Source organism: Polypterus senegalus, chromosome 17 (genome assembly GCF_016835505.1).
Source record: "Polypterus senegalus isolate Bchr_013 chromosome 17, ASM1683550v1, whole genome shotgun sequence".
Classification (NCBI taxonomy): Eukaryota; Metazoa; Chordata; class Cladistia; order Polypteriformes; family Polypteridae; genus Polypterus; species Polypterus senegalus.
In genome coordinates this window covers 72865429-72892357 of record NC_053170.1, presented here as the reverse complement: position 1 = coordinate 72892357, position 26929 = coordinate 72865429, and the positions used below count along the sequence as shown (strand labels likewise).

Sequence of the window (26929 nt, the reverse complement as noted above, 5' to 3'; positions counted from 1 at the left end):
TTGAAGGACGCCAGCCTTCTAAGGAAGTATAGTCAGCTCTGTCCTCTCTTGCACAGAGCATCAGTATTGGCAGTCCAGTCCAATTTATCATCCAGCTGCACTCCCAGGTATTTATAAGTCTGTACCCTCTGCACACAGTCACCTCTGATGATCACGGGGTCCATGAGGGACCTGGGCCTCCTAAAATCCACCACCAGCTCCTTGGTTTTGCTTGTGTTCAGCTGTAGGTGGTTTGAGTCGCATCATTTAACAAAGTCCTTGATTAGGTTCCTATATTCCTCCTCCTGCCCACTCCTGATGCAGCCCACGCTAGCAGTGTCATCAGCGAACTTTTGCATGTGGCAGGACTCTGAGTTGTATTGGAAGTCCGATGTATATAGGCTGAACAGGACCAGAGAAAGCACAGTCCCCTGCGGCGCTCCTGTGCTGCTGACCACAATGTCAGACCTGCAGTTCCTGAGACACACATACTGAGGTCTGTCTGTAAGATAGTCCACGATCCATGCCACCAGGTATGAATCTACTCACATCTCTGTCAGCTTGTCTCTAAGGAGCAGAGGTTGGATGGTGTTGAAGGCGCTAGAGAAGTCCAGAAACATAATTCTTACAGCACCACTTCCTCTGTCCAAGTGGGAGACTGATCAGTGTAGCATACAGATGATGGCATCCTCCGCTCCCACCTTCTCCTGGTATGCAAAAAACAGAGGGTCGAGGGTGTGGTGGACCTGTGGCCTAAGGTGGTGAAGCAGAAGTCGCTCCATGGTCTTCATCACATGTGATGTCAGAGTGACAGGCCAGAAGTCATTCAGCTCACAAGGACATGATACCTTTGGGACTGGGGTGATGCAAGATGTTTTCCAAAGCCTCGGGACTCTCCCCTGTTCCAGTTGAAGATGCACTGTAGAGGACTCCCCAGCTCCAACGCACAGGCCTTCAGCAGTCGTGGTGATACTCCATTTGGACCCACTGCTTTGCTGGCATGAAGTCTCCTCAGCTCTCTGCTCACCAGGGCTGCTGTAATTGTAGGTGGGGGGAAACTCTCTCCTATGCTGGTATCAGCAGAAGGATAAGTGGAAGATGCAGTACTCTGAGGTGAGAGTAGGTTAGGGTGGTTAAACCTGTTAAAGAAGTTGTTCATCAGGTTTGCTCTCTCCATGTCTCTCTCGATGGCGGCACCCCGCTTCGAGCTGCAGCCAATCCATCCAACACTTCCTTCATGCTGTTATTCTGCAACTTTTGTTCCAGCTTTCTCTTGTACTGCTCCGTCGCCTCCCGGAGCTGGACTCGGAGTTCCTTCTGCACGCGCTTGAGCTCATGCTGATCACCGCCTTTAAAAGCCCTTTTCTTCTGGTTCAAAGGGCCCTTGATGTCACTTGCAATCCATGGCTTGTTGTTACCATAGCAGCATACTGTTCTTACAGGAACTACAATGTCCATACAGAAGTTGATGTAGTCAGTAGTGCAGTCAACATTGTACTCAATGTTCTCCCTGCAGGATATCCCAGTCCATAGTTCCAAAGCAGTCTCTCAGAGCCTGCTCTGCCTCAGGGGACCACTTACTGAATGAGCGTATAGTTGTAGGTAGCTCCCTCACTCTTGGTTTGTAGTGAGGCTGAACCAGAACCAGGTTATGATCTGCTTTCCCAAGCACTGAGCACCTTTTCCTTAACATTTTATCAAAGATGAGAATTGTTATCTATTAGAAGGACATCTGTAACTGATAGCCAATTATTGCCAATGAAATCTTCAAAATAATACATCAGAAGGTGATGAAGCTACGGTTTTAGATATTAACACTAAAAGGAAAAACTATGACTGATAGCTGAACATGGCCAATGAAATTCACAGAATAAGCCAGTCACTAATTGTTCACAGCAGAAAAGTCTTTAAGGATAAATTAGGTATTTTTAAAGTCAAAGCTATTTCTTCACAATCATTGTAGAGGTTTGCCACATCAAATTGTGTTCTAAAGTGATCATATTTTATAAATAAATAACATGTTGTTTATAATGAAACGTAATGGTGTCCCATTATAAACAAAAACCCTGGTACTTTTACTGAATACATCCATTTTTCAAGCAAAAAAATGTTATTAAGTATTGATCCATGTCTTGAGATTACATGCATATTGCAAAACATATCCAGAGCAAGGTTGCAACCTTTTTGAGCAAACTGCAGATACAGCATTGGATCTACCCCTAGACAGGGGTGCCACACCATCACAGGGTGACAACACACTTCATCCATTCATCTTCCAAGCTAATTATCCAGAGAAGGGTTATGGGGTTGCTTGAGACTACTATTGGGCACAAAGTAGGAATAACACCTGGACAGGGTGTCAGGCCTACACACACACACACACACAAACACGGGCAAGTTTAGCAAGGCCAATTCAAGTTTAATCAGGTTGAACTTTAGTATGTGTAATATCAATGTTTTAACATAGATAGAGTGGTAGAGCAAAGTTGTCTTTCCTCCCACACGTTGTTCTACATGGAGTCTGCATGTTCTCCCCCTGATTGGTATCGTTGTCTGTGAATTTAAACATTGTGCTTCAAAGTGGACACATTTGGTAACTTGTAAGGCTTGTTCTTTTAGCTTTGGACCCCTGTATCTTATGGCCCTGTTGTAAATTTCAAGAACAGGCAAGACAATTTGAAAACATATAAAAAATGCTTCACTTTGGAACAGAATTTTAACTGAAATTAATATATACCACGACTGTGAAGACATAGCTTAGACTTGAAAAAAGCTGCTTGTGCTTTAAGCAAGTTAAAATGTTATATGTGAAAAATTAAAATGTAAACAATTAACAATTCCCTCAAAACTGAATTTGTAGTGGAACTCACCGTTTTACTTTGCAAAAAAAAAAAAAAAGTTTTTCCAGTTTGAAAGTATTCCCATGCATTAATTCCACAAGCATCTGCCTGTCAAAAAGTATTTAAATAAAGATCTCTAATAATAATAATAAAAAAAAAACAGCTGACTAATTTGCAGACATTCTGTTGTGCTATCAGACATGCTGTAAGTTTTTACTGGTATGGGGATTCCTGCTTTGTCGATTATGATGACAATCTTGGTGATCACGATCCTTAAAATGCATTAGAGACAAAAATGAAGCTCAAAGATCCACAGCACCTGTGAACATAGCATATGCCAGGTAACTGGCGTGGGGCAGCCAGCTCTCTTTGTAGTGATTTTGACTGAGGAGAAAACAATGTAATGTGTAAGATGGTGTGATTTGATGTGAAAAATGCTCATCATGTTACATTTCTGAAAAATGCACTACTCCACTGCAGTGATGAAAACAAGTAGCATAAACAGAATTATTTTTACTGGCGTGCAGTCGGTTATCTGCATTACAGAGAGGTGGGAAAAACACAGATAAATATGAATGTGTGAATGTGTCTTTTGGCACCAACATTCCGTATTTGGTACCTCAAAAAACCTTCTACAACCTCCCAAAATGCTTTCTTAGTTTTTTTTACAATTGTGAAATTGCCAGCAACATGTATTTTAGTCTTTGTTTCACAAGCAAGTGAAATGAAATATCCCTGTTTCACTCATCACTATACAGTATTAAGGGTGACAGAAATGTGGAACTACATCTTTTGTCTACAGATGTACTAAAAGAAAAGTTAAAAGCCCCATTGTCAAAAACTATTATGAAAAGTTCAGTGTTTCCAGAAACTTGCTTAAGTAAAAGTAAAAGAATAAATCTAATTATATTTTTAATATCTCAGAGAAGATGAGAAAGTTCTTCAGTTTTATTAGTACATTGTCTCTTTATCTGAGTAGCCTATAAAATAATATTTATTAGAACACATACTTTATTTCTTCTTTACATTGTGTCTTAAGAAATATCTGTTGTTGATTTTCAAAAAAAAAATCTGAGGCAATATACACTTTTCAATGTTAGTAAAGGTTAGAAGGGATTCATCAAGGCTCCACTTCACTTGAGGCGGAACATAGTCTGGGAAACAAATCTTTTAATACTAACAGGGCAATCCTTTGTAATTCCAAGACCATGGTATTGTAGCAAAATGTATATAATAAAGCTTCTTGTTCTTTAAAATTGCAGCTGCGATACATTCACCTTGCAATCCAACAACAACTGAGGGACATAAAATTCAACGTTCAAACTTTGTGATTTCTATATATATCAAGTTCTGAACTTACTTTGTCAGCTGGACAGTCAAATGTTCTATACTCTCCCAAATACATGATGTCGACTAACATAGCCTGTGGAGAGGATGCAGTATTTTAGCCCTTTCAGTACTGTACTAGTCCAAAAATTGCCATTTTCTTCACAACAACAATGGTTTAGTCAGCACATTTCCATATCTCATGATTATTGTGATTAATAAATGCTTTCTATTTCACTTGGCAATACTGAAATGTACTGCCAATCCGCTGGTTTTGATGCTGCCTCCAGGTTCCCACAGCTAGATCATCCAGTTTTAACATTTGCATTCAGCAGCTTCATCAATGCCCCGATAGAGCATATGTTAAACAACTGGTCAGCTGAGTTCTAACTATTGGTTCAGTCAAATGCAATGGGATAGTTGAGAAATATGTAGTTCCCTTTGGGACAATTTGAAGATAACTGTGTTTCCTGATATAACTCTGTTTGATAACTTCAAACCTTATTCGTTTAAATAAAACAAAATTAATAAGCACACAATATCCTCCATTCACAGAAAACGTAAAACCGATAAGCACATTAGAGAGTCATAGTTTGTGACTGAATGCACTTATCTGAGAAGAGTAATGGGAATACATGCAGAACACGATGTAGCCATCTGATGGGTGTATGACCAAATTTGCACGTTCCTTTTGCTCCCATATAAATGAAGAAAATCAAAACACAAAGACATCCAATGTTGGTGCTTCTGAAGATATGAAAGGTGTATATGAATAAAGGTGTCCAATAGGTCTTCGTTGCCTCTTGGTCAAAAGACTTAGAGCCTTCATCCTACCTCCTCTTCCAAGCCCTTTTATTCAAGACTTTTTTCACTTACAGAAAAATCAGTAAAGAATTAAACATCCATCAACTGGAGTTATGGTCATTTGCCATTTAGTTTTGACAGCCTTCATGTGTAAAGCATGAAGATATTTGTTCACCACCTTCACCAATAACCACAGAAAACTGCAGCTAAGACATGTAGTAATATTACAGTAAACATACCAATTACCAACAGAAGCAGCAGTTCCATAAAAATGAATTTAAAAAAATGTTTGCAATAAAATACAGGATTTTCAAAAGAAAAACAGCAGGACATTTTGCTGTTTCCCTAAGATAGAATGATTTTCTCTTTGTCGGAAACAACAGCTAAGAACTTCACAGCAGGGACCATGAATTTTTGGGGAAGCAGAGATACAATTGTTTCATTAATACAGAAGAACAGTAACATCAGGATACATAACATTTTAGAAATACTGTCTTTCAGTCTCTTAATTTAACAACTTTTTGATAAACAAAGGGCAAGCGAAGAGGACTATTGTAGGTACATGACAGTGATCTGGCTCAGCATTGTCCTAGGGCACATAAAGAGCCACAGTGACAAGAACATTACGTGTTACACAAGAGTGAATGGAGGATCACACTCAAGGAGTGGCAAAAGTATAATTACTTGGTGGGCACTGAAATCCCTCACTTGTTATGTGTCTGCAAGTAAGCTATTTTACTTGAGTATTATGGAGTAAAGGCTGCTTTTATTTAGATGTCCTGCTCCTTGGGGAAAAAAGAACAATTGCTAAGACATGGAGAGGAGTCTGGAACTGCCAAAAAGATCTTATGAAATTGGCCAAAGGACTTTCAAATGGCATTCCTCATCAAGAAAACAGTACAGAATATGGTTCCAGAAGCGAGTGAAGTGTGGTCTGGGAGAAAAGCTTGATTGGTTACAGAGAGGCCATGATTTGCAGAGAGGGGTGCAGGTGTCTTGCAGAGAGATGGTGCTGGCTGAGCAGGTAGCCTTCATAGTGGGTAAAGAGCGGAAATCCTATATAATTTGGCCTACAAAGAGACTACTCATTTACTGTTACTTTAAACATTATTCCCTGTGTTAATTTTGATTCTCTGTCTTTTGATTTTGGGCCTCCTTTACATTATTCTAGGTTTGGGATTATTTACCTTTTACAGTATCAAAGGTTGTTCTGATAAATCTTATTAAATTTTATATATCACTAACTTCATTCCAGTGATATTGTGCCATAGTTCTGTGGGCAAATCCCACTCCAAGCACTGTCTGTGTAGAACTTGTATATTCTCCTCATGTCTCTGTGGATGTTTATTGGGTACTCAGCTTTTCATTCCACATCACAAGGGCATAAAGTTTGCATTTATTGATAACTCTAAACTGGCCTTGTGTGGTGTGCCCTGTAATTGCCAAGTGTCCCACCCAGGGATGGTTCTTACATTACACCCTGGTTGCTTAGATAGGCTCCCACTCCTCACTACCCTGTACAAGACTGTGGATAATTGATTGTTCATGGATGCTTTCTGTAATGACTACCACCACTGGACACCATACAAATAAAAGTGACAAGTCTACTCCATGTATTGTTTTACAGCTGAAGCATGGTCAGGTGAGCTGAGCTGAGTTAGTGAGTTAGAGATGCAGAGTTACAGACTGAATGTATAGTTTTAACCCAGCATCTCTGCCACTAGCCCATACTGTCTTTTTAAAGTGCACTGATGCTTGAAAAGGTTTACAGTTAAGCACATAAGCACACGTTTACAACTATTATCAGCATCGTTGGCGTTAAGCATTATTTTTTAAAGTAGATCTTCTTTTATCTGGAGACCTTGTAGAGAATCTTATAATACGACAACAAGAAGGGCAATCAGTTTAGCATTCCAAGACAAAGGAAGAAATGTACTGATGTATTTTTTCTGCCTGATTTAAGTCCTGACTCAATATCACAGTGCAAAAATCTGAAAGAAAATGTAATTTTCTACATCATTTAAAAAACAAGTATTAAAGAGCAAAGATATAAAAGGCTGTGGTCTTACTCATTGTTCCACCCCAGCATGGTAACATTGCCTGTGCCCTTTGAAACAGAGTACTAAATATCAGTAGAAAAGAAAAGGACCAGATTGCAACAATATTAGAGGAGTATTTAGATTTCAGAATCAGAGATGCTAGAAGTCAGATGCAAATTAAATACCACTGTTTTTTACTTCACTACCCACTATGAAGAGAAGCAAGCAATCAATTTCCTAAGCCATTTAATCTATAACAAAGACACAAGATAAAGAAATCTATGCTGGCTGCATCAGACATAAGGCACAAACCCATCCTGATGGACTGCTACTATGTACAGTATATCACAGGGCACATTCTCACAAATGTACCCATCCTGGAAAAAGTAAAAGACATTAATCAGCTGTAATAGGGGCTTGAGAGAAAATTTTAGCAATCAAAGAAAAGACTGTAGGGACAGAGGAAAAGGTTCAAAATGCATACCAAGAGAAGCCAGAGTGGGAATCAAATCAGGGTCTCTGACTTATTAGCAGGATAACTAACCTTCTGTTATTGTAATTTAAATTATATGCATTCAATTATGTATGTATTTTAATTCCCTGTACATGACCACATATTTAAATATGTAAATATGTAATTTCAAGACTATCTGTACTCTCGTCATTTTATTTTTGTACTTTCTTTTGCTGTCTAGGGTTCATTGAGCATAGATTCTACAAATAACTGAAAATGTGGCTATCATGGTCTAAATTAAAACAAGAAAGTAAAACCTTAGTTAAGATTACTCAGTCAGTTTCCATATTGATTGTAAAATTCTCTTAGTTGCAGTTTATTTCTTTTAGGACACAAGACAAAAATGTTGTTGAAAGGAGGATATAGAGTATTCCTTTATAATTTTTCAACAGCTAATAGGTCAAACAGACTTCCACTTTTCAAACTCTTCAAAAGCCTCTAAAACTTAGAAAATTTTAAAATAGCCCAAGTGGAAGAGAGGACTAGACATTATGTACTGAGACACTTCGTTTCAAATATATACGTACTGGCTGCTGCTCTTTGACTGTCACTTCTGATTCATTCTATCTCTCAATTTTAAAATGTCTGCTATTTACATTGGTAATACCAAAACCCTAGGATTTACTTGAATTAAAAATTGGCCCTGGACTTTTGTCCATAATGACCTGCCACAATCAACTGGACACCTACCATCCTTGTACCCTACGTCTCCCTCATCCAACCCCTCATGAATCTGCACATCTTTCCTAGCTTGGTCCCTCTGTCTAGCCAATTGGTACAGGTCCTTTTCATCCTTTTTAGTGCCCCACCTCTCATACAACTCATCATATGCTTTTTCTTTAGCCTTCACCACCTCTCTCTTCACCTTGCGCCTTATCTCCTTGTACTCTTATCTACTTTCTGCATCTCTCTGACTATCCCACTTCTTCTTTGCCATCCTCTTCCTCTGTATACTCTCCTGTACTTCCCCATTCCTCCACCAGGTTTCCTTTTCCTCCTTCCTCTGTCCAGATTTCACGCCAAGCACCCTTCTTGCTGTCACTCTTAGTACTTCTGCTGTAGCTTCCCATCTGTCTGGTAACTCTTCACTGCCACCCAGTTCATGTCTCACCTTCTCCCTAAACTCAACCTTGCAGTCTTCCTTTTTCATCTTCTACCATTTGATACTTGGCGCTGCCCTCATTCTCTTCCTCTTCTTGATCTCCAACGTCATCTTACAGACCACCATCCTATGCTGCTTAACTACACTTTCCCCTGCCACTACTTTGCAGTCTTCAATCTCCTTCAAATCAACTATTCTGCATAGGATGTAATCTACCTGTGTGCATCTTCCTACACTCTTGTACATAACCCTATGTTCCTCCCTCTTCTTAAAATATGTATTCATTGCAGGCATGTCCATCCTTTTGGCAAAATTCACTATCCTCTGACCTTCTTCATTCCTCTCCTTGACACCATACCTACCCATCACCTCCTCGTCTCCTCTGTTCCCTTCACCAACATGTCCGTCAAAATCCCCTCCAATCACCACTTTCTGTCCCTTGGGTACACTGTTCATCACTTCATCCAACTCACTCCAAAAATCTTGTTTCTCATCCATTGCACACCCAGCTTGAAGGGCATATGCACTAATAACATTCATCATCACACCTCCAATTTCCAGCTTCATAATCATTACTCTGCCTGACACTCTTTTCACCACCAGAACACTCTTGATATACTGTTCCTTCAGAATAACCCCTACTCCATTTTTCCTCCTATCCACGCCATGATAGAACAATTTGAATCCACCTCCGATCCACCTGGCCTTACTCCCCTTCCATTTTGTCTGTTGCATGCACAATATCTCAACCTTCCTTCTCTCCATCATATCGGCTAAGTCTCTCCCCTTATCAGTCATACTGCCAACATTCAAAGTTCCTACCCTCAGTTCCACTCTCTTTACCTTCCTCTTCTCCTCCTGTATCCGGATACGTCTCCCTCCTCTTCTTCTTCGGCCAACAGTAGCCCACTTTCCGCCAGCACTCTGTTGACGAACAGTATCGGTGGCGGTCGTTGTTAACCCAGGGCTCGACGATCCGGTATGGAAATTTGTATTGTTGTCTGCATATTGATTTGGCAAAATTTTACACTAGATGCCCTTCCTGACATAACTCTCCCCATTTATCCAGGCTTGGGAACGGCACGAAGAAACACACTGGTTTGTGTATCCCCTGTGGATGCACAACTCTCTGTTTTCTCTATTATTTCTCACTAGGTGGATGCTTTTATACATTGAATTATTCACAGATATATAAAAGGACAACAACTTCCAGGCCGAATAAATGACAAAAAGCTGACCACTTATACTGTACATTCAGATCCCACTGTATTCCCTTGCACTGAGAAAATTTAAAGAAATCAGTATATATCTTACACTTTGCTGCCTCCTATTGGTGTGATATATATTTTTTTATTGTTTCCTCAGCTTCCCCCTTCTGGTTTTTGAAGACATTTTTTCTCTCTTTGCTTTCATCAGTAGTCTCGTACATTTCTGTTTCTTGCTTTGCTGACAGGTTAGAATGATGGGGGATGGCCCAAGGGTTAGTAGGTTTGTGTGATTGAATAGAATCACTGAACTTGCTTTATGGGCCACTCACATCATCTCTTTCTCTCTTTTTCTCTCACTCTCTTGTTCACTCATTTGGTCACTTGCTCTGTCTCACAGCTTGTGTCCTGATAGCACAGCTCATGAGGAATTGTCCTGGTAGTCTCAATGGCCAGTCCATTCCTGTTAAAACCCAAACTCTACTCCAGATGAGTCTAAACACTGCAGTATAGCTCTTTATCAGTAACACCTTAAACTCAGGATGAAATTAAAGCTATCAAGGAAAATGCTGGGACTCCTCAAAAGCAACATCTTCCCAGGTTAAAGGCCACACCACTGACATTATTATACTTATAAAGAAAGTAAAATTGAGACCAAGAGTCCTGGATGTGCAGTGAACCATTAGGCTTCATATCCCCAGAGGTTTTCTTTCCACTTACAAACAAAATAGATAGCAAATACAGTATGTTTAATTTGTACTATTTACCTCTGCTACTGTATATTGCATTTATCAATGAAAGTGCTGTTCAATTATTGTGATAAAATGTGATTTTTGTGTAGAAATAAATAATAATTAAGACATAGGTGGCATATATAATGTTCTGAAATTAACAAACTGAAAAGACAAAGTTTACTTATACAGTAGTGTCATATTGAAATGATACAATTAACCCTGTTAAACACAAATTCATTGCATCTACTCACTACATGAAGGATAGAGTTTTAATGTGTGTGCATTGCCAAGTATGTCTTTTTGGGTCCTCAAGCACAGCAGCGTTTCCTCTTGCTGCCATTGACAGCAGCCTAGAAAGATAAAAATACTAGTTAGTTCTAAAAGTCTACTAACATACTGTATCTAGTACCTGCCAAATAATATAAATAATACCTTGTATTATTTGGCAGGTACTTTATATCATGTCTGTGATCTGCTTCTCGCAACTATGATGGTGTGGTGGATGTCGGCAGACCAACCACAAGTGTTACCTTGTAGGTAACCACCCAAATATCAGATTGTGATCAGAACTATATATGTTGTCATGGATGGCCAGTGTCCTTGCCCAGCCAGAATGCCTCCACACAGGAAGGAGTAAGGGAGAAGATGTGGCCAGAACATTAGCTCCCCTGGAACATTGGGTGGCGCCTGCCTTGGATGTCAGCGGTGCCTCAGACTCCAGCAGGGCTCCATGGGAGTTGGAGTTTGATACAGCCCTATTGGGGTCCGTGGGTGCTGCTAGGAGGTGCTGCAGCAGACGCTGGGCCCTGGAGCACAACACTTCCATCACACCCGGAAGTCCATCACTGAGCAGGGGCCCCTGGAGTTGGTGGTCCTGTGGTTTCAGCATCCTCTTCCTGAATCCCCTTCATAATGGATGTACTGGCAGGGGTCCTCCTCTGGACTTGAGATTTTACCAGTTCCTCAACTCTTGAAGAAAAAGTTGTATCCTCTGCTGCTTTTCTGTGTTCCAATTTGATTTCAGTGTCATCCAGATGACAAATGCATTGTAAGCAAAGACATCCAAGATATTGAAAAACATTGCAAGTGGCCAGTTAAGGGTTCTTCTTTGGCAGCTGTAGCCAACAACGTATCCAATTTATATGTTCTTCCTTTTGTAACATTATAATCCTTAATGATTTGCAATTTTGGACTCGTCAGCTGTGGTGAGGGTGCTGGCTTGTTTTTTGTTTCTTATTATTGTCCTATCATTACTAGCTTTCTCTTCAGGAATTGTTGTCCCAAATTGTGCAAAGTGAAATTATTGTCACATGTGATGTTGTGACCAGGGAGTCACTACATCATGTCTCGTACAATCCATATCCCAGTGTATACCTGCATAGTCCATGCATATGATGAAGCAGCATCAGAGGCATCCCAGATCTTGATTTCATATTTTCAGGTTTAGAACTGCAATGTATCAGTAAATGGTATGTAGCATATTTTGAAGGTAGAAAAATATTGATTTTACAGAAATGTAAAAAATAATTAAATGTATTGTTTACGATATACAGGTAATTTTCAGTAGAACATAAGGTAACTTTCCTTTTTTCAGAAGGTATTTTACTTTTACCATTTACAGTTTTTTTACCATTACATTCACTGACACGGACCAGGGTTGTAGCAAAGTGAAAGGAGTTTCACAATGACCTGATTGCAGCTAGCTTGTCTCTCTGTTGTCAAGCTGGTCTTGATTATTAGTTATCAAAGAGCATAAACATGGAAATACTGTGAAAGTTTGTTAGAGATATTGTTAAACAGAAAAGGTCTTTGCCAGTTTCTGCACTCCAAGGGGATTCAGGGGAAACTCCATTGGATCTGAAATATCAGCAGATATGAAGCCCAATATATGAATGTAAATTGCTTTGTCTAATTTCCTTCTATCTCTCTCCAGAAAATGCATCCCCTCCAAATTAGTGCAGTCCAAAAGGATGTCATGGCTGGACTCTGGAATAAAAAGTTTAAAAGAGAACCTGATGTCTTGTAAATGAGCAACTGCCATCCGTATTTGCCATGGTAGCATCTTTGTCACATTGGCAGCAAGGCATGGTTGCCCGTTCCTTGTTCTAGAATATCATTCAATTTCATAATTTTTGATCTCCATATTTTTCATCCTGTCTGAGAGTCAACCCTATCCTCTTCTTCGGACTCACTGTTAAGATGTCCAAACTGATAGTACCATGATCCTCAATTTCTGAAAATTCTTCCACTTTAAACATGGGTGCTCCTTTCAAATGGATTCTCTTTCTTCTAAAATGATTTCTAAGGTCATCTAAGCAGAGATTTTCTTTGCCATTCTGGTTCGTTTTTGGATTGGAGCCATTTAAACAAAGCTATTTATTTGTTGTGTCCTTCCTCAATTCAATTTTGAAAACAAATTAGAAGGATTGGTCTGATGGGATTAGGTATTATGTGTGAAAGGGAAAGGTATTGTAGGAGTTTTGATGGGTATGGAGGAGTTGATGGAGGTGTTCATGATTGATGGCGATGTAAATAATTGGTCTGATGGGATTAGGATTTGGGTATTTCAAAACAAAAAGTGGTGTTATTGTTGCTAGACTGTTTCCACACTTGCATTTCTCCTGGGTCTACCGTACCTGAATGCCACTAATATAATGTACTTGTGTTTTAGGATGTCAAATTCATCCCTTAACATGTTTTTCAATGTAAATGAGCCAAGGACATTATAAAACAACTCAACATCATGGGGGATTTTTATGATTTTGTTTCATTTTGAATTTAATGTGATGTTTCCTACAATCTTTTATGATTATTTTAGTTTTGTTTATTTTTTATAAAGGAAGGTCAAAGTCTAATATTCATTTTTAGATTTAAAATGTTTTAAATTATTGTTTTCCTATGTATGTGGATGTTTTTGTTAGGACTTTGTTATGTAAGGATGGCCAGGAGTGTGTGGCTCGTGACATTAGTAGTGTCACAGTACTGTGTGTCTCCTGGTTATTTGAGATTGCAGATAAAACAACAACAAAAAACATTTTTTTTTGCTGTGAGCTTTTTGCAATGATTTTCGTTTACTATAATTGCCTTGGTAAAAGATAGGATTACCTTTTGGACAGTGAATTTTGGCTCATTTGCCTGACTAAGTGTCATCTTCCAGCCCCTTCCATAAAATGATTTGGCTCTTTCTTTTGGGGCATAATGGGGATCCATAGCCCATCCTGGCAGCATAAGGCACAAAGCAGGAATCAACTCTAGATAGGGTGCCAGTCCATCACAGAGTGTATTCACACACATAAATACACTTGCCCAAATAGGGCCAGTCTGGGACTGCCAAACAACCTGACATTTAAAATTAAACATCGTTTTCACTAGTGCACACTACCCACTATATCCTAGCATATTCTGATATTACCATTAGCTGACCAGTGATATTTGTCATATTTTAGAACACATCTATGGCTACTGCTTTTCCACTTCACCAAGAATTTACTTACATGTACAATATGTTAGAGCAGAGTTTCAAAAAACATACTCTAGCAGGCAGTAAGTGAAAGAGTTTTAAATAAAGTTTTCACTACTATTTATTTTTTTACATTAAATATACATTATACATATATTATATACTATTGTGGGCTGTGATGTGAATTATAGATTACCTGCCATTCCATCTAGTTTGGCATTATCTGCAAACTTAACCAGCCTCTTATTTATACTCCTATCCAAATCATTGATATATATTAAAAATAGTGGTGGCCCTAGTACTGACCCCTGAGGGACACCATGCTTAAATAACCAGTTCTGATAAGTTTCCTCCATAATGCTCATCTTCGTGTGTTTTAGCCAGTTTTGCTAAAAAATACACACAGCATATCCAAATACATTGCTTATAAACAGCCTGCAAAATGCACTTTAAATTATGCATGCCAATCAAATGGTTCCGAGGTATTTCTAAAACAAAAAGACAACTATAAACAACTATGGACATTTTTTTTTTTACAAAATTCCCTGTCCAAGGTGCTGATAGAAATGCAAGAGGCATATTAACTGCTCAAATGAACATTCATTTTGCCCTTGAAACTACATCTGTGTTTTAAAACTGAATGATACAACCAACATGTTCTTGATTATTGATCGTCACTGTGATACGTAATGCTTACATTTTTATGAATTACTGTAATTGTTTTATTGTTAATTATTTCCTCTGTAATATATTAGATCTTTAAATTTAAGATATATAAATAAGCAATTTTATTATGCTTAGAGCGACTTTGAATGTGGAAGTAAAAGAATAGTGCAGAGATATATGACCCGTAGGGAAACGAGAAGATCGCGTAAAACTTCTCATAGACAACTACCGGCATGGAGCCATCAGCTAGGAACTCTAAACACGATAATCTAATCAAAAAATGCTTAATTCCGTCAGTAATTGACATTTTGATTGGAAAATTTCATTTTTTCATCCAAATTGCGATTTTCTTTTTCCCTGCCTTTGATGCTACGTTCACAATTATGCGTTTAATTTTCACGTGCATCTCTCTCCCTCAAACACACACACATATACATATATATATATATAAACATCCTTCTGTTTTTTTAACTCATCTTTCCATATCCTTTCATCATCGAAATCGCTCACGCTAAATGAGGTTCGTGGGATTCTGCAGCCAATCCAGGCAGCATCGTGCGCACCCAATACTGAGTATAACTAATATTAGATCGAAAGCAAACGGGCTTCTTGACTATGGCGAAGAGTCTCCGCATCTAATCTCCGCCCACCTCGCACATTTCCTTGTGTCACTGAGCAGCTCTCATCTCGCTTTTTGTCTCTTGGCTCAGGTGACAGTAAACTCCGTCTCATTGTCACAAAGTATTCTTATGTCTCCAGTAAAATTAACATTATTATGTACAGTCACATCATGTTTCAAAAATGACATCATCGAGAGAACTTCTAACACCCTAGTGATGTTCATGCAGCTGCTTTTGGTATAACCCCCGTGGATCTTCGTTCGCCGGCTTTTTCTTAGATTTTGAGTAGCCTGACAGAAATCTTGTGGAATCTTGCGACTTCTTCGGAGGCTACTGATATTCAACTGATGGTTTCATAATCGGATAGGAACGCACTTTTAAGGTAAGTTGATGCCTATACCAAGACAGAATGAGGATTTTTAGCAAAAACCAGTATGAGATAGTTAAATGCAATATAAACAATATATGGAGGCTACCGGGCTACTTTGCGAACCCCCAGCTACCCTGTAAAGTTCTCCTTAATTGTTACGGTAAAAAATGTCAATTGCAAACCAATCACATTATGTCAGTAAGTAACAGAGCTCGCTGATGTTATATTTCATTAATGATTCGCAAAAATGAAGTTCCATTTATAGTTTGTTTATGCGTTTAAGCTCTTGTGCATCAGTAAGAGCTTAAACGGATAAAACTGTAAAATATCAAAACAAGCTGATTTATTGGAAAAAATAGTTATCAAAATATTAATACAATTATGCAGCAAATCGGTCAGAAAATCATCTTCGGAAGTGAAAAAAATGGTGATGACGATTACACGAATTGTGCGATTTATGAAGAGGTGCATCTGTACTCACAAATATGTCAATTCTTAACAGCTTCAGTTGTGAAAGAGTACTGATGATCAGTACTGCTTTGCTGTGGTTGAAGAAATTCTCAAGGCTACAAAAGTGTATCAAAGATGTATGTAAAAGACAATGTGTCTGTTCTTGTTTTAAAGGTTAAGTTATTATATTTTATTTCTGAAGATGTATTTTGTATGGAGTGCAATGTTATGCTAATATAAATCAAATCAAAAATGTTTGCAAGTTTAATTTCTCCTTTAATTTAAGGCATTACTATTGGTAAAAGTCCAGGGAGTCCAGGAAGCTTTTTCTTTAGTTATTATCCTATAACAATATTTTAACAGCTGGGCTTATAAACTAGACTTCAAAATGCTTTTGTGCATGCTACTGTACAGAAAAACCTTCTGTGGGCTTTTGTTTGCTTTGTCATACGTGATCTTAATATGGATGGTGGCTGTTCCTGCATGCATACCTACTATAGTGTGTGTGATACATTTTAGAAAACAAACTGATCAATGAGTACACACAGCAAATGTCTCAGACACCAGCATTTGGTATCATTTTGCCATAAAAGCCTAAAATCTGGCAGCTTTAAAATGAGGACATGTGTTGTTGCATTGTATGTATTTTACAGCTGATAAAAAGTAATCAACTCATAAGAAATGATTTCCTCACTAACAGTCAAACCTTGCTTATTGTGTTTAATTCAAATTAAGAAATGTGTGAAAGAGCTTTAATTCTAGCCCAAACATAAATGATACACACTTAAAGGTTACACAAAAATAAAGGTGACATGTTTATTTCTACTTTAGAAGTCCAACAATAACCAAGGAATTTTATAATTAGTTATATTTTAAATCCTTAATGGGATATCCTTTACGTAGAGAAAAATACAAAGATGATTCCTAGGACCTCTAAGAAGAATTTTATCAGGTGGTGCAAAAATGTTTTCTGGACATCTTTCCTACTCCTTTATTCTGTGTTGTCTTTATCCAGTACAGTTTTTCATAAGTTCACAAAAGGTAAGAGGATACTGGAATGGAGTATTTTATTGATTTTCTGCATTTGACGCCTTATGCCCCTATACTCCCTCCTACATAATAAAGGGTGAAAAGAGGGGGTTTGAAGAAAGAATGCACATTTGGAAATCCTTCTATTTATACTAAGAATTCTACAATGCATATAAGAAGAAAAAATCTATATATCTATATCTATATATATCTATATATCTATATATATCTATATATATCTATATATGCATACATACACATACATATATATATAATCTATATCTATCTATCTATCTATCTATCTATCTATATATATATATATATATATATATATATATATATATATATATATAATTCACTAAGGGCACGCAAGACACTGAGCGCAAGCAAGACAGAGCCCCGCCCACCAACTCAAACTCTCCTACCATGTCATGGGGTACGCATGACAGAGCCACGCACGCCAACTGTAACCATCCTCCCGAGTCCAGCATCGCTCTCGAGGCACGCTACAACTCACCAAACACAGCCTCAGTCGCTTTCATCTGTGTAAAGTCCACATGCACCTCTGAGCCACGTTGACTTTACACCGCATGCAAGACAGAGAGCCACGATCGCCAACTCACAGAGCCCCACCCGCTAACTCTAACTAAGGGCAAGCAAGGCAGAGAGTGCATGGAAGACAGAGAGCCCTGCCCACCAACCCTAAGACCATGGGATACGCACGCATTTGGTGTTGTCACACATGTGTGCATGGGAGGCAGCTAAAGGGCTTGAGTGAAGGCAGTTCTGAGGCATGCCGGGATGTGGCAGAGTGCACTGACTCTTTTTCTCCCTTTCCTGTAGACCATTCCACCTGGCTCACTTGATGTCACTTCCGAGACCAAGCCAATGGAACTAGACCTTACCAGCTCCGGCCCCTCTGTCGTCACGTCCGGGCTCGATCCAATGAATGAAGAACACATGCCCGATCCTTATGACCTCACTTCCTGTCTTTCCCTTTAAAAGCCTGCCCCTTTTCCCTTTTCCCTCAGTCTTGTTCTGGACTCAGTTGTATGCACTTTAGTGCTGTTTTTCTGATAAAAACGACTTTTGCAGCAGGGATACCATATTATACGGGTGGCTGCCCCAAACCTTTATCTGTTCATGTCTCGTTTTTGTGACAGTGTATAAATGGATATAAATAATTGCATTTAAACGATTCTCCAAAATCTGTTGTATGTAAACAATACTGTTTAAAACGTTATTGTTTTTTCATCAGAAAACCCGGTTTCCATGTCTACTTGTATTAGTTTAAATGGCACTTTTACCACTCGCAATAGGGCGGACGCGCTGACTTATGTCAACTAAGCAACACGGTGAATGTGGCGTCTATCTATATATGTCTATGTTTTCCGTAGCCTGCTACAGGAAGGTACTCGCTCAACCATTGGCTTTGGTTTTGCTCCTTGTTATTTTCGTTATACTGCGACGGTGGTTTCCTAAGCCTTTGTTATACTGAATTCCTTTCTCAATGTTTTCCGTTCCTATTCTTATACCGCCATATGCTACGGTGGGCTTCGGCTAGTTATAAATAAAAGATAAAAATTTGTTTTTCTGGACTTTTTTGTGAAAGATTACTAATGACAGCATCAAAATGAATTGTTCTGGAAATATTTGATTGAACTCTCAGCATGGCCAAACCCACAGTAATTGCGACTGGAACTAAACAAGTGGTAAATAGTTGTTCCAAAAAAGTTGTTGCTTCAAATGTGCATTTAGCAGCATCATTCCCACATAAGTTAAGTGTGTCAAAACCACAAGGTGAAAAAAATGACTGTTGGGAATTGTTCTTGTATTTTTGCCGGTGCACTGTTGAACCTTCCAGCCATATTTGCTCCATTGTTATAGGCTTGAGATCTACAGTTACAGCATGCTCTTTCAAAGTATCAGTTATCAACTGAGCAATTTCTTCTACTTGTTTGTGGCTACAATCTGCTAATTTTAGAAATTGTAGTTGAATTTCAACCTATGTTTCCTTTAAAATTAAGAATATCAAAATAAATGTTTTTTTTCTCAATGTGAAGAATCAAGTGTGACATCTACTGTTACTGCAAAGTACATGGCAGACTGCCTCTACAGCAAAATATGTTGTTTTAGATCAGGGGTTTTCAAACTCGGCCCTGGCTTCAGGTTTTTGTTCCAACACCTGATAACACTGATCCCATTTAATTAGCTGCCATTTCTTTCTATTCTCTTATTCTACATTCAGAAAAAAACAGCAACATGATTTTTACATTTATTAGAAACTTAGAAATATTTCTGTTTTTGCTATGGATTTAAATGCTTATCTCTCTTTTCATTATATTTCGTCTTTTCTCGGTTCAGTTTGCTTCCTTCATTGTATCTTAATAATGACAATTAAAAACGAGGACAGCAGACACCCAGGCAAACAGCACTGAAGCATGAAAGGCTGCAACTACTTTAGCATCAGACCCACAAAGTAGTAAATAATGGATTCATTAAAACAATTAGAACACTTAAAAAAGTAGAATAAAAATCAAAATGAAAATATTGTTAAAAAGAAAAAAATTATTCCCATATAACTGCTTAGTACATTTTAATATATATTTTTTTTAACATACTTAGTTTTCTAATTTGTATATTGTTCCCAAAACAGGGAATCTGGGAAATAACAGATCACTTAATTATCCCAGGATTCCCATTAAAAACATAAGCTGATTGGAACAAATACCTGCAGCCACAGGGGGTCCTCAGGACCGAGTTTGAGTACCACTGTGTTAGACCATTCAAGTATTCTCTCTTTTTGTTAGTCAAGAGACAGATAAAGTCATCCACCCATTTTTTCTGTAAATCCACTACACTTAGGACATGTTCCTGAAGGATGGGGTCCCACCTGGAAAGCAGTTCTACGAGTCCTAAAAACTTTATATTGTTTGAATGACCAATGTGATGGAATGAACAATTAAAAGAAAAAAACATCTCTCAAAGAACAATATAATACCCATGATGCTCTTTAAAATATTGTATCATTTCACAGTTTCCGTTTTGATTGACACTTCCAAGACGGTGTTAACAGCTGTCCCAGGCAACAGGCACCTTCACCAAGCCAGGTAACACTCTCTGTGACTATTGCTTTTTTCATGTTCTGTAATCCTGTTGCATGGTTTCCGACACTTCCCACTAGTCTTCCGGTCTTCAGCTGATGCCAGTGCAGATTTCGAAGGGGAGGTGCTAGTGTTGTGTCAAAATAATTGACATGCAGAACATAATCTTTGTTTCTGTTGATTTCTGACAAGCCTTTTATACAGTATGTTGTTCTCCATTGGTGCGTCATAACTTCAGTATGCTTTATGGAAAGTCTTGATTTCTGGTGTCTTTTCAGAATGCTTTGGGCAATGAAATATGACCAACTTTTAAAAGCTTTTCTATTTCTTTTTGAAATGGAAACTAATTTGTGAATCAATCTCAAGGCCTACAGTATTGTTCTCATTTTCCAAACAGGCAATGAATGTGCATTATTTCCATTTAGTCAGCTTCTTACCTTTGTTTTTATACATGTCATCACCAAAAGTCCAGATTTTATTAAGAATGGCCATATTTTCAATTAAATGATGATTTTTACATTTTTAGTGTCGCCCTATTCACTGAACCTTTTTGTTGACGCTGATGTCCAAGCACTGAAAAAGGTTTCTAAAGTTTGATATTTCTTTCTCAGTTTAAGGGAACTCTTGGGTGTGCACAATGAACAATATAAAAAAACTCAAATAAAAGCTAGAGATGAAAATGTAGCCCTGTCATTATGCTGTGCAAAATGTTCTAACACTGCTGACCCATTGCATCAGCCTGAGGATAAGTCATCAACAGAGTGAGCTGGCATTTCATCACAAAAATAAGCAGCTTCAGAGGAAGAAGAAAAAGAATTACAACTACTACGGCATCAGCAAGGGGTTGTATTAAGAACCTCAAGTTACCTGAAAGACCGACAATCCATTGGCACTTGACACCTGCTGCAATATGAAATTAGCCAATCATAAAGATTGTGCCTGTTGATGATGCTTTAAAGCAATATGTTGTATTTTGATTTCTGATACAGGCAAGCTACATATAGTTTAAATATGTAGTTAGACAAAGTAAAGAACATAATAAATCCTTCCTTTTTCGTGGGCCTCTAGAAAACCACCACTAGCAATTAAAAGTGTTTTAGTGTACCACAAACAATATTCATTTTTAATTTTTACCTGTAAGCATCCATTGCATAAACTCTAGCTGTTATGTTCAAATCATTTGGAAAACAAATTCCTGGCTTACTTTGGTTGATAGTCAACACCTTCTTTCATTGTGCAATTTATTACAATGTTAGAAGTAAGCAGATACACATATGTCTTGGCAGTGTGTGAGGTGCTCCGACATTGAATTCACAGGCATCTACAAGGAAAAAATGGCAATACAGCAGTGCATTACATTGAGAGAAAAGTATAGAATATACATACCTTTGTTTTTTGCAAATAAATATTAATGACTTGTGTTGCTGTCTTTAGCGTAATTTTTTAGGGACAGTCAGTTTTGTTTATATGGAATTACAAGCAGAATTCAATTTTGAATATGTTTTTACCCACTGTCCAACTATACCAGCTGATAATCACCACTTTACAACTATCCTTTGAAGGGCCTGTTTGTTCCAATGTTGAAAAGAAGAGGCCAAATATTTTGTCACTAAAGTCTTCATCAGGTATTTTACTAAATGGGAAAAAACAGGGGACTTATATAGGAGCAGTATGAGAGAACAAAGCCAAGGGGGTTGAGAGAAATGAAAGTCAAGTGTAGGTGCCAAAAGCTACAATTTAGTGGACTGAGTGCAGAGGGCATCAGTAATTTAAAGTAATGGACCATACAGGTAATAATTGGCAAAATTCATAACAAGGAGCACAGTCAGTCAGTCAGGGGTCACGGGGGCGTCTGCTGGAGCCAATCCCAGCCAGCACGGGACACAAGGCAGGAACTAATCCCGGACAGGGTGAGAGTCCACCACAGGGCACACACACACACACCAAGCACACACTGGGGACAATTTAGACTCTCCAATGCACCTAACCTGCATGTCTTTGGACTGTGGGAGGAAACTGGAGCACCCGGAGGAAACCCAAGCAGACACGTGGAGATCATGCAAACTCCATGCAGGGAGGACCCAGGAAGCGAACCCAAGTCTCCTTACTGTGAGGCAGCAGCGCTGCCACTGCGCAACCGACAAGGAGCACAAGTATTAAAAAAATCAAATGTCAGAATGTGAGACAGTGTTGAAGATCAATAAATGCAGCAAAAGAGTCAGTAACCAAAACATTCCAAACAGCCAAAGTCAAAACACAAGACATAAATCAAAGCTGAAGAATGGAAAAAATAATAACCAGATTGAGCTTTAAACACTAATAACACAAAGATTTTATTTAGTTTTGAGTTATCCACCAACCTGGACAGTCGGGAAGTGTATGACACTGGCATTTATATGGTTGTGGTAATGATGTCACATGTCTTACATTCCTGGACATTCTGCCCATCAACAGCCTGGCAGCCCTGCACTGTTTCCGCAAACAATGACGGCATCCATGATAAAACCAAAATTATGCTGCTGTGTCCAAAATAATATCTTCAAAAACATTCTAAATAAGAACACCAACCTGATTCTTACATTTCTTGATCTCTAAAACCCCCAAAGTGATATATACATTATTTTAAATGCCAAGGAAATGCTGAAGAAATATAAAATGAAGTCCAGAGTATAACATTTAGAAAAGAAAGGAGAGATTTTAAGGTGAGGAAGTCTTTACGTCCTCGATAAATATGTGATATGAGGCTAAAAATGAGCTTAGCTTCTTATGTTTTTATTTGAAAGGTGTCTAATGGGCTAATGGGGCAATAATCAAGAAATATGAAATGTTGTGCAATAAGCCTTTAAACTGAAGAACTCAAACATGCTCCCTGAAGTGATCTCCATGATGTCCCCCAGTTACACCTTGTGTATGTAGATGGTTGCTCACTTCCTACAAGAAATTCCGTAAATAAGATTTTGGGACTAATATGAGGGGCATTTTTAATATTAAATATTCCAGAGGGACCAGAAACAATGCAATTACTGGTGACAAATTTGCAAGTAATGTAATGGCTAATGGAAGTGGCTGGAAGGTAGATGTCTCTTGTTTGTGCTTGGAACAGCTGAGAGATCATTTTCATACATTCTTCTATGGAAGGAGTTCAAAGGATTATTGCTAAAAAGGCTGCTGTTAATTTATCTGCAAAATGAGCACATTTTGTTTAATGACCTGTGGGTTTGAGAGAGTGCTAGGGTGAAGAAGGAGGACCGGATGTAGATTTCTTTACTGGCGTTTCTCTTGGATGACTGTTCTGAAGTTTCCTGCTTGCTTGATTGAAGGTTTGGTCTATAAAATAAGAAAAAAATTGCCTTTCGATAAAACAATTCCTCACTCTTCATTACAAAAGTCAGCTTCATTGATGCATGGGCAGCTGAGACAATGGAACTGTGAGGAACAGATTAACATAAATAGAAACCAACAATTTCTGTCCATTAAGTAATTGTTGAACAATGACAGTTTACAATAGAAGAGATCCCTTGAGAAAATAAACCCCTGATGGGTCTATGGTTAATTTTAAGAGAGAAAGTCAAAGACAAAGTCAGACACAGTCCTAGTCTCAGGGCCCCGTGTATAAAACCTTGCTTAGATTATGTACTAAAATTTTGCTTATGCTCAAAAGGTAAAAAAGTCATACTCACAAAAAAATTAGATTTATAGAGCCATATGTACACCACGTACCATGCCAAGTTCCTTTATAAATGGAAAATCAACTTAAAACTATGCACATGTTATTAACCACTCCTGCTAGTGACCACGTATGGCTTGAAAAAATCCTTTTATGAATATTCATCATCACCATATCAATTTGCAAATGTTTGCAAATCTTGAGTGATATCTTTACTACTAACCAAAGGAGAACATAGAAAACAAAATATCAGTGAAGGCAAGCTTATTACTGATTGAAGAGGAGAACAGCAGAAACATTCTTTTTGATATTCTCTCTGCTGGAGTCACAAATAAAAAAATAAATAAGAGTGGGATCAAGTGACATGTAGCTGAGTGGAGAAAGCAATAGCAACATGGCATCATGCGGTGGAGAATTGTGTAATTTGATGCCATCTGTATTCTCCAAACTGCTTGATATTAAGAACATTCTTATTGAAGTTGTAAAAAAACAAAAATATTTTGGCAAATAAATGTCAATATTGCATGACATGCAAGACCTTTTACATTCAGCATACAACATCCAAATAATAAGAATAAGTTTTATTTATGTAGCGCCTTTCATACACTCAAGGACACTTTACAATCCAATAGAGGACAGTAGAAATTACATACATGAAGAATAATACTCATTGAAGAGATGTGTTTGAAATTAATAATAGACTTTTCCATGTGAAGACTGAGAAGGAGAGAATTCCAAGTTTTAGGGGCTATCACTCTGAAAGCTCTGCCACCCATAGTTAACCTGTATTTAGGTACAGTGAGTAACTTAGTGTCCGGATGAACATAATGCACAAGCAGGAGTGTAAGAAAGCAGCAGCTCAGACAGATAGAGGGGCTAAAGCATGAAGGGCCTTAAAAGTGAGAAGGATAATCTTATATTTGATTCTTGAAGAAACCGGTAACCAATGTAACTCATACAGGACAGGAGTGATGTGAGCAGATTTTTTAGTGTGTGTAAGTAAACGAGCAGCAGAATTCTGAACATATTGTAATCTGTTGACATATTTAGCCGGGAGGCCATAAAACAAAGCATTACAATAGTCCAGATGGGTCTGTACTATTGAGCTGCTGCGTGATTGAAAAGTTAGAAGCTGATCAAAGATGACACTCAAATTATGGACTGATGCGGAGGGTTGAACCAGGATCCCATCAATGTCAATTTTTAGCCCACTAAGGGTAGAGAGGACAGATTTGATGCCAACTAATAAGATTTCTGTTTTATCAGGATTGAGTTGTAAAAAATTCTGTCATCCAATGATTGATTTCCTGAATGCAATCAGTCAGTGCAAAAAGTGAAGATGTTGCAGTTCCATCCACGTTTACATAAAGTTGTGAGTCATTGGCATAGCAGTGGAAGCTTAGACCATACCAACGGATAATCTCCCCTAATGGGAGCACACAGATGTTAAAGATTGGACCGAGAACTGACCCTTGAGGGATACCTTGTGTGAATGAAGTAGTGGCAAATTTGGATTCCCTAATGAAGATGTAATACTGGCGATCACTGAGGTATGATGTGAACCAAGAAAGAGCGGGACCAGAGATACCAATAGCTGAAAGTCAGTAAAATGTCATGGTTAACTGTATCAAACGCTGCGCTCAAGTCAAGAACTAGAATAGCAGCCATCCCAGAATCTGCAGTTATCAGTAAGTGATTGGCTACCTTACGTAAAGCAGTTTCAGCGCTATGTAGGGCTCTGAATTCAGACTGAAAAGGCTCAAGCAGGTTATGCAAATTTAAATAGTCATTGAGTTGAGCAGTGACAACCTTTTCTGATATCTTAGTCATAAATGGAAAATTAGAAATTGGGCGGTAAAATTTTAGCTGTAAGGGATGGGAGACAGGTTTTTTAAAACAGGGGTTACAGCAGCAGTTTTTAAATCTCTTGGAACAACACAGGTGCGGAGACTACAGTCGATAAAGTGAGAAATGGGGGAAGAAGGTTTGGCAATGCAAGCCTTAATCAATGTATTAGGTGCAGGGGTGAGGTGGCAGGTAGATTGATTTAATTTAGATATTACTTCAGCAATATAAGTTGGTGTAGTGGGGTTAAATTTAGATAAATAAACTGTAGATTTAGAAGTATGATCAGTTGACAGAGATGAGGAATGATTAATAAGGAAACTGATATATTGTCATAATTTTTGACTGAAAATAGTGCAAAAATAGGTAACCTGTGCTCAACAGAGAAATACAGATTTTTACCAGCAGGTTGACAGTCTGTTAACTGTATTAAAAAAGGAGTGAGAAGTACCAAAATGTCAATAAGAGTGTAATAGTACGTTAAATGAGCAGCCGATAAGGCAGATCTGTATTCCTAAGGTGTTCGGTGTAAACCAGGGCATGAACAACCAGACCAGTCTTCTTCAAGAGCTTTTCCAAGCGGCAACTAGATTGTTTCATGGTACACAATTCTGCTGTAAACCATGGAGGTAGATGACCAGGTAGTAGGAACATTCAAGGATTTAATTGGTGCATAACGATACAAAATTTGTGACAATGTGGAATTATATAGAAATAAAATCTGTATAGGGCAAGACAACCCGGAGACAGGAAGCACTAACAAACCTAGTGAAGGATAACTGATCAATGTTCTTGATATTACGATTGGTTATTTTAATTTTAGACTTATTTTAGGGAGGGATAAGTGAAGCTAAATTCAATCAGCTTGTGATCGGAGATACCAATAACAGTACCAGATGTACAGACATTCTGCAGACCAGTGGAACATACAAGATCCACAATATGGCCCTTAGCATGGGTTGAAAAGCCAACATGCTGCACAAAACTGAAACAATCTAATATTGAACGTAACTCACAAGCAGATGGACAGTCAGAATCCACATGACTAGTAAGGTCACCAAGTAAAAAAGCAGCAGCAGACATGCCACAGATAAGAGTATTTCATAAAGTTCTGAGAAAAAAATCCAGCTGAAGCTTAGGAGGTCTGTGGATTAATAAGATCACTGTGAAGACTT

General features: G+C 38.3%; 1 protein-coding gene and 1 long non-coding RNA gene across 4 annotated transcripts in view; one reads left to right on the top strand and one right to left on the bottom strand.

Moving 5' to 3' along the window:
• Nucleotides 1-15332: 15332 nt before the first annotated feature.
• The window catches only part of LOC120518106 (orexin receptor type 1-like), a 74484-nt gene continuing 62887 nt past the window's right edge, over nucleotides 15333-26929 (top strand). For 2 of the 3 annotated variants that reach the window (XM_039740706.1, XM_039740707.1), the window contains exons 1-2: nucleotides 15333-15671; nucleotides 20176-20248. The gene's annotated coding sequence lies outside the window, so the exon portion shown is untranslated. The remainder of the gene's footprint in view (nucleotides 15672-20175; nucleotides 20249-26929) is intronic. The other variant, XM_039740709.1, reaches the window with a different exon arrangement.
• The window catches only part of LOC120518109, a 100013-nt gene continuing 96306 nt past the window's right edge, over nucleotides 23223-26929 (bottom strand). Inside the window, exon 3 of the long non-coding RNA XR_005631180.1 lies at nucleotides 23223-23569. This is a non-coding gene — a long non-coding RNA (uncharacterized LOC120518109). The remainder of the gene's footprint in view (nucleotides 23570-26929) is intronic.